Consider the following 12,441-nt stretch of genomic DNA (forward strand, 5'->3'; position numbering starts at 1 on the left):
CGGTCGTCACTTTTTTCAGTGATATTGTAACTTTGAATGGTCACTAAGCGAGCTGTTGTAAATCGAGGGCTACCTGTATATAAAATAAAATGTACCTGTTATCTATTGGGATGGCCATTTGCTGGATTTCCTGTGGGTTATTGTTGAAAAGCTGCTTGAAATTTCTCAAAGCAACAGAACGTCAACTTCTCAGATTCCCCGTGTTTTCTTAAATATATTTGGTGCAATATGCTTGCTGGAGTATTCTGTTGGAAAAAGTCTTCACGGGGTAGAGGGTGCCTCCTTGATTGAATAGTGGAGTGGAGTGCTTTTCCAACTTGTCAGCTTTAAGATGTGGGGACTCCCCAATTCCCAGGATTGAAAACTTCCTAAGCATTGAAAAAGGTAACGTACGATTTACATGGTGGATTGAAAAATAAAGACATTCCCTGGCACAGCAACTGGAAGCATCCTCTTTCTTGATGCTTTATCCTGCACAATCTTATCTTACTCCAGAGGCTTACCCTACTGAATCTTTGTGTCAAGTTTCCTAACGATGCTGTAACTGATTCATAATAATCGAGCCAATGTTTTAATACAAAAACCAGTGATTTATTAATGGCTTCATTAGGGAAGACTTGTTCACAGCCAAATCTTTGCTTTGTTTATCTGCTTCTGAACTTTACCCTCTTCCCTCCCTCCCCTCAGTCTGTGTCATAAATCACGTTACCCAATAGATACACCTCTCCCAACCTGGCAGCAGTAATCTGAGATCCGATTCCAGTCACCAGTATGCGTGGAATTTATTCCCACTCATTCTGTCCTCATGACAACACGGAGAGTTGACACTTGGAGGAACGAGATGGTAATCCTACTCTTAGACGAACAAGATGCTTTATCCTATTCAGCCTTTGCATCTGGGGGCAGACCAATTTGCAAGTTTCTCTACTTGCCCAATATGGCACCCAACCACAAATATTTAATACATAAACATTATCCTGGGACACGTATATTTGCCTTCATTCATGAGAGATCAAGGGCGGCTAACAGTTCAGTTAAGAGTCGATTTAAAATTGGGTGTAGAACACTTCTGCACTGTACCACGCAGGTTGAATAGATCTGTAACTCCCTCGGATGGGATCTACAAATCAGAGAAACAAATCCACAAATTGGAGGAATAAGCACAATGTGAACAAAAGGACACACGTGTGTTCATGTCTATGTATGCAACAATTTATTTTTTCTCTCGCATGGAGTTGGAGTTAGAACGTTGTAGTAGAAGAAGTAGATGTTATACTGGGAGTTGGACAATATATATATGTATTTACTTCTTACCATTGGCTTTGCAACTTCATCGTCGGCCAGCAAAATTTCTATTTTCAAATGGCCTTTAATCGAGTTGGAAGTAGAAACAGCAGTGGTAAACACTTGAGAAGTCAAGGGTTTGGCTCGCAAGGGGTAGAGCCTGAAACATCAAACCTAGACTGGCTTGATGGGATTTACCTGGCAGGTGCTGACCATGAGATCAGGCTGACCCCAAACTTGATGGCTTTCCGGAAGGGCGTGAAGATCTGGCTTTGCCATCTCACCTGGGGATTACCGAGCAGTGTGAGCCCCTGAAATGACAGGGGTTGTTGAATGACAGTTTCCTGGTGACTGTATTATATGGCTTTACATTGTTTTTAACATTTTGAATTGTCTCTACGGTTGCTTTATGTTTTGGGATCTTGGATACCATTTATGTTTTCGTCATAAGTCGCCCAGGGTCACAGAAGTGAAATGGTGGCTGTATAAATGAATGAATAAATAAAAACTGAGGACCCTTTCTCTCTATAGTCCAAGGTGGCTTAGGTTTAACCTACGAAAAAGTAAAGCAGCAGTGTCTGCATGCAATTCTTACCATTAATCCAGTTCTCTGGCCTCATACAACATACAAGGTGTTTGTGGCTTTGTACATCGTGAGAATATGGCCAACGTCTGAAATCAAAAACTAATATTTTATACTCAACACTCTGGACAATAAAAAAAGAACTTCAGCCACCATATGCAGCCAATGGGCTGTGATATGTATGTCGGTTTCCGTGCCCAATCACACTACTTAAATTAAATCATACGTGTTCCTAAGTAACAATATTTTAATCACTCTGCTCTTTATTTCAGATAAAATTAATTTATTTCATGCATTCATTCAAACAAACCTCGTAACTTGATTTGCTATCAAGCCATGGAATTACGATGTTCCAAAATTCTGGAGCGTTATAATGGATATATTTCTGATGCTGTGCTGGTACTCTAAATAATAAGGGCTAATAGTAAAATTAATTGCCAAAGTGGTAGAGAAACCAGAAACCTTAAAGAATGGCTTTTTTAAAAAAAAAATCTTTCCTTTTTGTTTCAACCTGGTGATTTCCTGTTCCTGCATTGTTCCTCGTCTCCGGATTTCAAACGAACGGTTCCTTTAGCTACATATACTTGCAGGAACTACGAGTCCCAGAATGCACAGGGGCCATGGAATGGGTGCACCTTTCATATCCGGGAAAAGCAATGCAAGGCGGGACATAGAGTCCACAAAGAAGAGGTTTCCAGAGGGACCTTTCTTTGTGTAACTCCGCACCGCCCACTTTTTTTTTTTAAAGCAACAGATACATACTGGGTACTGGAAGCCGAATCTTATATACTGGATAGAGATGCCTGTTCACACAGCATGTTGTCCTACCATTTGCTTTCAAAATGCATGGAATAAACCACAATAAGATCGGTCCACGGAATACACTAAACGAAACAAAAGTAAACACAGTTGACAAACCATAATATAAGTTCACACCATAAAGCTGATCATTAAGTCCCAGTCCTTATCTGTAATAAGTACTTATTTTAAGATTCTCTAAATGTGTTGGGTCTGCAGTTCTTTTAAAAGCACAGTTTTGGGAAACACTGTTATATATTTGGGGAGTTTCACCTTTCCTTTGAAAAGGTAAAGGTAAAGGTTCCTCTCACACATGTGTGCTAGTCGTTCCCGATTCTAGGGGGCGGTGCTCCCTTTCAAAACCGAAGATCCCTGTCCGAAGACGTCTCCGTGGTCATGTGGCCGGCATGACTAAACACCAAAGGCACACAGAAGAACGCTGTTAGCTTCCCACCAAACATGGTTCCTATTTTTCTACTTGCATTTTTTATGTGCTTTCAAACTGCTAGGTTGGCAGAAGCTAGGACAAGTAATGGGAGCTCACTACATTACGCAGCACTAGGGATTCGAACCATCAAACTGTTGACTTTTCTGATCGCAGTGTCTCAGCCCCTGAGCCTCCGTGTCCCTGTGAAGGTACCACTTTGAAAAGTCCTAGCCACAATTCTCCCTTGCTAATATTCTAATATTGTCTAATATTCATTGAAAAGTGCTACTTTGTTAGTTCTGTAGGAAAGGTATTTAGAAAGCAGATTGCTATTTGTTACCTGTGTTCATCCTTCATTTTAATCTGTGATTCTTAAGGTAAATCAAGTGAGCACCGTCCTATCTTTCATGTAAGAAAGTTTGCAGGAGGATGATCTGTAAGCTTAGTTTGGAGGGGCATTTAGCAAATATTTCCCATAAAAAAAGGTGACTGACAAGCTGTGTATGGATGTCAAATCCATATTTGTAAAACAGGAAACCGGCATAAAGCTGGAGGAAGTAGAATAAGATCGCACTGGTTTATTGAGTAAGAGTAGCAACGCTGCTCACATGAGGCCTCAGGAGAAACTGGGCGTTGTTCCACCATGTTCAACTCTGTCTTGTGTGAATGGTGCCATCTTGTGCTTGCTATTCTGAAACATGTTTCAACTGGTGAGGGAGCGAAATTGGGGTTGAGCGGATTTCCTCGATTGCCAAGATTATGGAATGGACTTCTGTCGGTGAAGGAACAATTATATGCTCAAACTGCCCAAAGAGCTGCTGATTCGTTCTACAGAGGAATTATTGAGTCTGTCATCTGCACCTCCGTAACTGTCTGGTTTGACTCTGTAACCCAACAAGACGGACACAGACTTCAACGGATAATTAGAACTGCAGGAAAAACAATGGCTACCAACCTACGTTCCATACTGTATACTGTACTAAAATAGCTAGTGTTTTCCATTAGGTATGGCTCGGGTCACACGACACCCTTAACTAGGTTTATTATAACCTGTTATAAGTCAAGCAGCTGCATTTGGGCAAAAGAATAATCTTGGTTTAATTTTTATATGTCATGTGGCGGTAGCCAACTTGTTAGGGTTGATGTATTTATGTCATCAAATGTCAACGCTGCCTAATTCCTTCACGATGCTGTGCAGGTTTCAAACACAAAACTATATGTATACAAAGGTCACAACTGACTGGAAGAACAGGACCCCAACTTATGAATTACTGTCCCCACAACTTGGGAAACCACCCAGGCCATCAACAATTTCTATATACTGGTTTTTTTGGGGGGGGGTAAAGAAATCCATACTGACGAGGCGATTAGGAAAATAGTAGATTGTGCAGCTTAACACTGGCAATTAAAGAGAAAGAACACAATGAATATTATATAATATGGGAGTCATTTTATCAATGGTTAGAGAATAAGAAAGATGGAAATAAAAGGAGATGAACGAACAGAAAATATGTTAAGAGAGATCTAAATAATGATAATTGTTAGTATTATGATAAGGATTGCTATATTAAATATTATTGCATTTTCATTAGAAGATACGTTAGGAGCGAAACATGAAAAAGTTTCACTATGTTCAACTGTTTAAGATATTATAATTTTAAGATTAGAGAATCAATACTAACCTGAATGATGTTGTAAATTCTGATGGTTATTGTACAGAGATATTTGTACCCAGACGACACACTGTTTAAAGGAAGATGGAATGTTCATATTAAAAAAAAACTTTACACACACAGACATACACACACATACAATTTCTATATACAAATATCTGTTCCTAGGTCTGCTGGTTAAGTCCTGAGCCTGAATGCACCCACCCTGCTTGACCTATACTATTTACATTTTAAACCAGGATGCTAACTGGGGGAATTCTGCGACTTGAAGCACACACATCTTTAAAAGTTGCCACGTTTGGAAAAGAAAACAAAACACCGAGTGAAACTCTCCCCCCCACCCCGAAAATGCAATTATTATTCATCAAAGCTTCCAAGCCTTGCCCATATCTTGCGGGCAGAGAGCGCCGTTTACCCTCTCTGGGTTTCTGCCTGTCGAGCCAGCTTGCCCACTCCGTGTCCTTTCTTTTCGTTGACCCTGGGTACTGGGACCCACCGACGGCGGGCGGATTTCGTTTGCAACGCGTGGCGGGAGCGCAGCCAAGGTGTAACTCCATTGCAGAAAATAGGACTTCAACAAGAGTGGTCAATGCCTAGCTTGCACTACCTGACTCTGTTGTTACATCCTCACCCCCCCCCTCCATAACTTTAACCTTAAACTGTCTACTCTTGAACTCACCCCATTCCTAAGAGGTCCGTAAAGGGGGCGTGCATAAGCGCACCAGCGTGCCTACCTTCCCTGTCCTACTGTCCCCATTTATTTGTACCCATTCCTTACGTCCTTTATTCTTGTTTATTCTCATTCCTGTTATCTTGTACATGAGTGACAAACTAAATAAATGAATACAATGAATAAATAAAATAAGTATTGTTTGAAATAGGGGATCAGCTTCCCCACCCCAACCCCCCACCCCTCCTGCGCTGGATCACCACTGCATTTGTGAATGCAGCGTTCCTGTTTAACCCGCGTCTGTTAACTCCAATCGGTCATTCACATAGCCCCCCCCCTCCAAACAACCAATTCAATCATTTCTTGGCAAAGCGCCCAATGGGCATTTTATTGCCCGTGCGAAGAATGCACGGAGACCCAATGCAACTTTCTCTCTTGGGTGGGGAACAAACAAACCCTGCCCCTTTTCCCCTTCCCTTTCTTCCTCGCTTCCCCGGATCCCGCCGCCACGCCGTTGGGCGAAACTCCGCGGCGCCGGAGCTTCTCCACGCTCCAGCCTCAACTTCCCAGAATGCAGCGCGCCTCCCCGAGTCCCCAGTGCGCCGCCATGTTGTTGAAGTGAAAGGCAGGGGGAGCGGCAGGCAAAGCTAGAGGCCGGGGGGAGGGGGGGGCCGTTGAGATCCGTCTTCATCCTACCGTTCCGCCCGTGAGTATCCGGACCGAAGCGGGTTAGAACGGGACTCCGGAGCCCAGGAAGCCCGACGGCGAAGCCGTATTGGGGCTAGGGCTTCGGCCGAGGTGGCGAGGGCCCTCCGAAAGGCGGCCCTGGGCGGGCAATTCTTGTCGAGGCTCTTCCTCGCGCTTGTTCCTGGTACATGTTTTCGAGTCCGAGCAAGGCCTCTATTGTTGTTCCAGGAAGGGGGAGAGAAAGGCGAGCCGCTTCTTTGGGGACAAGGGGAGGCGGCGGCTGCCCTGTTCAAACGACCCTAAGGAAAGAAAGGGGGGGTGTTCCCTAGACTCCCCAACCGCGTCTTGGCTTTATTTTATTTTTTCCTCCCTCCCCCGTCGCTTTTCTTTGGGGGAAGGGAGGAGAAACGCTTGGTTGGCCTTTTAGAGACTTATTTCCAAACAGCCAGGAAGGCAGCTTGGTGATTTCTTGAGTGGGAGGGGGGCTTTCCCTGGCTTCATCCAACTCCATCGTGGTTTTGAAAGGAAAGTGGGATTGTGGGGTGGAGGGGGGGGGAGAGAGGAAAGTGAGACAAGGGAAAATAACTAGGATGGGGAAGGCGGGTAGGTGATGCCTAATTAACTTGTACAGGAGTCGTATATGCAGGAAATGGAGTACGTGTCTTCTGCCCAAAGCTCTTAGGGTAAAGTTTTATCTGTTTTGGAGGGGGGGTTGTTTGGGTGTCATCAGTTAAGCTTTGGGGCTGGATGGGGTGGCCTCTTAACAATTAAAACATTTTTGTTGCCCTTCATTCAAAGCTGTGTCGCTTGGTAGGATGTATAATTGGGATTTATTTTTGACTCAAGTAATGTTTAGGATTAACAAGGCAAAAAAAGAGGTGCTCTTGAGTTTATCCCCCCCTCCCCTAAATGAAGGGGACTGGGGAAAAAAATAAAGGGTTTTTCTTTCTGGGCTTCACTTATATAACTTTTTAAAAAAAAATATGCTTTGGTCGGTAAGGAAGCAGCAACAGGAGGCTGTTTTCTTCTCTTCCTAGGCCTTCGGCTGTTCCAGCTTCAAGTTAGTTTTGGCCAAGCAGTTTGGAAACAAAGCAGTTATGGAAGAGAACCGGGTGGCCTATTGTTATAGTGTGAATTTTGTCCTACGGAAAAGGCAAAGCAGTATTTTACACTGTGCAGTCAGTACATATCCAGGAGTCCGTCCTGCTGTACTTATCAAATGTTTGTTTAAACAGGACAAACTTGTGTGGTTTGTCAGTTTTTAGTTGTTTAGATTGCATTTCAGCAACAATTTAACAATGTAGCCTGATTCTGTAAATGTTTACTGATAGCGATTGCCACTGCATTCAGCCGTGTTTATTCCTCATGTTTGTGTGTGAGATATGATGCCCTATATCAGTCCACTATTTGAGGTTCTCATTCCAGTGTTTTTAGGTTGTATAATTTGAAAGCAGTTTGAGGGGAAACAGCTGATTTCAGGTTTTGCAGTAAAGAGAGTTTTGATGGCTTAATAAGATAAGTTGAAATTACTGGTATTTAGACTAGAGGTATTTAAAAAATATTTTCTTGCATGGAACTTTCAAAGTATAGCTTTACATTTAGTTGTACTATTTAGGCAGTTTTCTTCTTTACCAAACTGATTTTTGAGTTTATTTCAAACTGTTTACGTGGGTGTGTGGGTGTATACACACACAATCACACACACATACACACACACATAATGCAGATCATATGTGTTTGTATGTGTGCTATGTGTGGCTCGCATTGTGCTCAGCTGTAAAGTGATTTATTTGGTGTTTGGCTTGGTATCCTGTGTGAATCCAGACAGTATTGGTTTGTTCAGCAAAATATTAATACATCATCGGTTTTTATGATCATGTTTTAATTTCCGTTCCAGATTAACACTGGGTAATTTGTAGCAGGCATAACTTTTTATTGAAGAGTATATTAACAAACTTTATCTATGGTAACTAGAAATAAATCTCACCGGAAACTGAATCAAAACCAAAAACAGTTTAGGGCCTCAGAGTAGGGAAATTAAAAAGGCAGTGGTGATCATGAGCCCTGAACATAGTGAGTTGTAATATTCTTAAAATGATGTGTTTCAAATTGTACACCAGGGACTGTAACGTAAATCTTTTTGTTGAGTGAAAAATGAAGATAGCAGAAGTTTAGTGTGCTATTTTCTCCTAATCGTAATGGACTTTTGATAAGGGATAGTTGATAAGCCCCAGATGGGCTTTTTGTCTTCAGTTCTTATCAGGCTAATTTAGGGTTACATGGGAATTGTAATCTGTCAGTTTTAGAATGCCTGTTTGAGGAAAGTTTTGCATTTTTGTTGAACTACAGAGTTTAAACAATTCCTCTGATTTCTAGGCAACAGCATCCTTGACATTCTAGTCAAATATACGCCATGACAGGTGAATCTTACCTATGCAGGTTCTAGAATTTTCCAGGAGATTTAATTCCATTAATCATCTTGATAATTCTGTAATGCAAAGTAAATGCAAGGTGTATTATAATGTCCTCTTGTAAACAGGGGGTAAAGAGATGGGCTAAATGAAAATCCCCTCCCCCCCAAGATGTGATGAGGGGTTCACTTCTCAATTGTCTGAATGATCAGGCTGAGTGTCACCTGCTTCCATGTGGTGATACAAACATTTAACACTTAATTTTCCTATGCTGCTGCTCCCCATTTGCTCTTCAAAACTTGTCAGCCTTAGTCATTTTGGGATGCCTTGTGGATGGCAGATAAAAATCTATTTGCTGAATGACTGTTGGTAGTACTGATGCTTGCTAAGATTCTGAGGAAAGAGTGACTAACTCCTCCATCATAGTTTAGCCTACTCTTTTTCCATATAGCTTCTGCAGCCTACAAAGTCTTTTCTTGTCATCTTAGCTGTGGTCCTAATGGGATAGGTAGGTGTTGACTAAGGGCAAATGTCTCATCCTAGTTCTGAGGTTCTGAGCTGATTTAAGCTTGGATGTTTCTAACTAGCATTCTAACCATTGTACTGTATTCTTGAGTTCTACAGAAGACACAATACAATTAGTTTTCTTAACAATTTTTCAAGCAACAATGCAGCAGTAACATTGCATGGGACACTTTCTTTTCCATGTTCATGGATAGAACTGATAACTATATAAACATCCATACAAGTAATGGACTTACAGGGGAAGGTGTGCAGAAACATATATTCACTAGCATTCCCCCCCCCCTCAAGCACTATTTATTGACTTGGGCCTGGAGATGGAGTTAATCTACACGCTGAAAAATGTTTTATTTCAGTAGTTAAGAATTGTTATAATGCCGTAGGCTTTTCTTTTAATTTTGAATGTAGTAATATAACACTTTTACACTTAACATTTTCAATATATGCAGTCTCTCACTGAAATAATTGATAATGTTGTTTCTCACCAATCGACCTTGGAATGCTCATTGTTGCTGCTACTATTCTTGTAGTCTTTTGTCATGTGGATGTGCCTTTATATCTTGAGACAGGTGGATTGTCAAAGACCATTAATGCAACACAAAAATCTTGAATGCAGTACAGTGCAAAATATATTGACTTATTTTTTTTTAATTATCTCAAAACCTTTTAAATTATTTTTAAACAAGAATTGCAAGATACGCTTTCCAGGCCCATGTACAGCACTCAAACCATTTACGTTTTATATCTCACTTTTGATCTAAAAGGTTGACAAAGCAATTCACAGCATTTAAATTTATAACAAACATTAAGACTACTAATAACAAATAACTTGTTATCACTAAATACAGCAGAGAAACAGCTGATGCATAAGAGCTTATACCCCAATTTAGGCTTACAACCCCCCCCCCAACTAATAATTTTCCTTTTTCGTTAGTTCTTTTTCCCTTTTTAGCCAAAGGTGCTCTGGATCCTGTTAACTCTCTGAGGATATCGATGGAAACAAAATAAGATCAAATCCCTCTTGAAAGCTCTAGAAATTCTATGCAACTGCTTACTTTACTTTTTCTTATTTCTCCAGTAAATGGCATGTGGAATGGACCAATAGATTATTGGGGAGGGATGACGATTTTTGATAATCCTGCCAGTGATATGCAACTGTACGATTCCCTCTATTATATAAGAAAAGAATAATTCTGATGAATCAGCCCGAAGACCATTTCATGCAACTTGATGGATTTAGGAAACTTAACAGAGTGGAAAGGCAATGATCCTCTCACACTATTGTTGAGTAGGAGCTGGTGTGTAAGATAAGCTGCCATGGATTCTGAATGTCTCATATAGTCACTCTGTCTACTATGGATTGCCTAAATCTCCCTGTGTTTCTCAGAGTGCATTTCATTGATATGTCCTTTAGAACAGGGCCCCCCAACCTTTTGGACCTCAGGGACCACTAAATTCATAATTTAAATCTCATGGACCACTGATGTGACCTGCCTAATGACTGGCTGGATGGGTGAGGCTAAGTGGTCATGTGACTGGGTGGGCATGGCCAACTTGACTCACGTTGAGGGGTGCCTCACTGGCCTCTACTTGCCCCTCCCCACTCAGCCACTTCTTGCCTGCCCAACCAGGCTCCTTAGGGCCCCAATAGGAAGCAGTTGATGGAGCCAAGTAGCCACCACAAGAAAGAGTTGGCAAAACAGCTGGCTCAGTTCAAATTGTATCTGACTGAGAAGGAGGCTGAGCAGAAGCACCTCACCGAGGACTATGAGCATAGGCTTTCTAAGCAGAGGAAAAACCTGCGGGAGTGCAAGGCCCGATACCGGCGCCTGGAGGCTTAGCGGGCTGAGATCGTCAGCCAATTTCAGGCCATGATGCAGTCCCACTGGAACAAGGCCCTCCGGCTCTTCACCACCAGCAGCACTTCCCTCCAGCCTTCACCTAAAGTCCCACACCAGGAGGCTGAAACAGATCCCAAGTTGAAATTTCTGTTCCCCTCCGACCCACACAAAAAGACCCAGAAGGGGGAGACTCTCTGCAGCAACACACATGTTCACTTCACGTATCCGGTCTAGGGGCTGTAATTTGAGGATCCCTGATTTAGTGCAAAATAAAAAATGCAAATAATTTTTCTGAGGACCACTAAAATTTTCTCACCAACCACCCGTTGGTGACAGCTACTTTATAAAACCAGAAAGGTATGCCATTCCATTGTAATATCCCTATACAGTGCAAGAATTGTGGCATCTTATGGGGTGTGAAGATGCTTCCCCAGATGTTATCGAAATCATGAGAGGTCTGTTGATTGCAGCTCTCCTGTGGCTCATCAGACCAAGCACAGAGCCATCTTCTGGAAAACGCTCAGACGCCTGGGCCTCGAAACTGTATGTTGCAATGCACGCCTTACTTAGCTCAGTGGAATATCCTGAAGTTCAACTATGTTTCAGAGGAACAATTCACTTGAACAAAATAAGGACAGCTCTCTTATTTGATTAATAGTATACATGCTGCTTGCATGATTTATTTACAGTTACTCATTTACCAAATAATTTTAAGAAATAGAATTTCTCCGTATGCTTTCCAAATTTCCCCCCTTTGCTCTGCTTAGGAAACTCCCTCGCCCTCATTCTTCACTATATCAGTTGTAGGCCTGTAGTAGAAGTACTTTGTGGCTTTCCTTCCCAAGGACAATTTGGCTGGCTATGCTTCAAAAAACTGATTAGAGTACAGTAGTTCTGATTTCAGCGAGTGTCTAAATTTAGAGATTGCGCTATCTGCCTTGTGGCTTTGTTACTTTTTTTTTCATTGTTTCATTACATTGAAACACATTTTTCCTTTTTAAGCTAGCCTGAAGAGTAGAAAGCCAACATATGTACTTCATTTATCTGTTAATTAAAAAAAAAATGTCAATTATAATGCAACAACTTTGCCATCACTGTAGGATGGGCAGCAATTTTAAACTGTAAACTTGAGAAAGAAAAATCCATTGTTTTGGAGCTGTAGCTCCAACTAACAACAAAAAAAAAATCAATTATACTTCATGAATGCAGATTGAAATAATTTTATTTAAGTAAATACTTTCATTTGACAATACTTTGTTAATAAATCCATGGCACGACATAACCGCGAACGTCAAAAGCGCGCTGACAACACCGCGGCGCTAAAACCGCGATGTCAAAAGCGCGCCCACAACAGCGCGCCGACAGAAGCGCGATTTAACTTAAGGTAAGGTTTAGGGTTAGGTTTAGAGTAGGTTTAGGGTTAGGGTTAGGTTTAGGGTTATTTTTAGTGTTATGTTACAGCGCGCTTCTGTTGTCGCGCTGTTGTCGCGCGGTTTTGACGGTGCGGTTTTGTCACCGCACTTTAGTCACACGCGCTTTAGTCTA

At 41.7% G+C, this 12,441-nt stretch overlaps 1 protein-coding gene and 1 long non-coding RNA gene across 8 annotated transcripts in view; one reads left to right on the plus strand and one right to left on the minus strand.

Moving 5' to 3' along the window:
• Positions 1–315: 315 nt before the first annotated feature.
• LOC148043075 (uncharacterized) lies at positions 316–5,634 on the minus strand. 2 transcript variants are annotated; one of them, XR_015698334.1, is made up of 5 exons: positions 5,181–5,634; positions 4,775–4,835; positions 1,880–3,976; positions 1,483–1,595; positions 316–368 (listed from the first exon to the last, which is right to left on the minus strand). It is a non-coding gene; the product is annotated as an uncharacterized LOC148043075 (long non-coding RNA). The 2 variants fall into 2 exon arrangements; XR_015698333.1 differs by having other exon boundaries at positions 1,483–3,976.
• A 389-nt stretch (positions 5,635–6,023) lies between these two features.
• The window catches only part of PUM1 (pumilio RNA binding family member 1), a 70,738-nt gene continuing 64,320 nt past the window's right edge, over positions 6,024–12,441 (plus strand). For all 6 annotated transcript variants that reach the window (XM_087727676.1, XM_087727678.1, XM_087727679.1 and 3 more), the window contains exon 1: positions 6,024–6,141. The gene's annotated coding sequence lies outside the window, so the exon portion shown is untranslated. The remainder of the gene's footprint in view (positions 6,142–12,441) is intronic.

Source organism: Thamnophis sirtalis, unplaced genomic scaffold, assembly GCF_051295495.1.
Source record: "Thamnophis sirtalis isolate CommonGarterSnake01/CBP01778 unplaced genomic scaffold, rThaSir2_p1.2 scaffold_13, whole genome shotgun sequence".
NCBI lineage: Eukaryota > Metazoa > Chordata > Lepidosauria > Squamata > Natricidae > Thamnophis > Thamnophis sirtalis.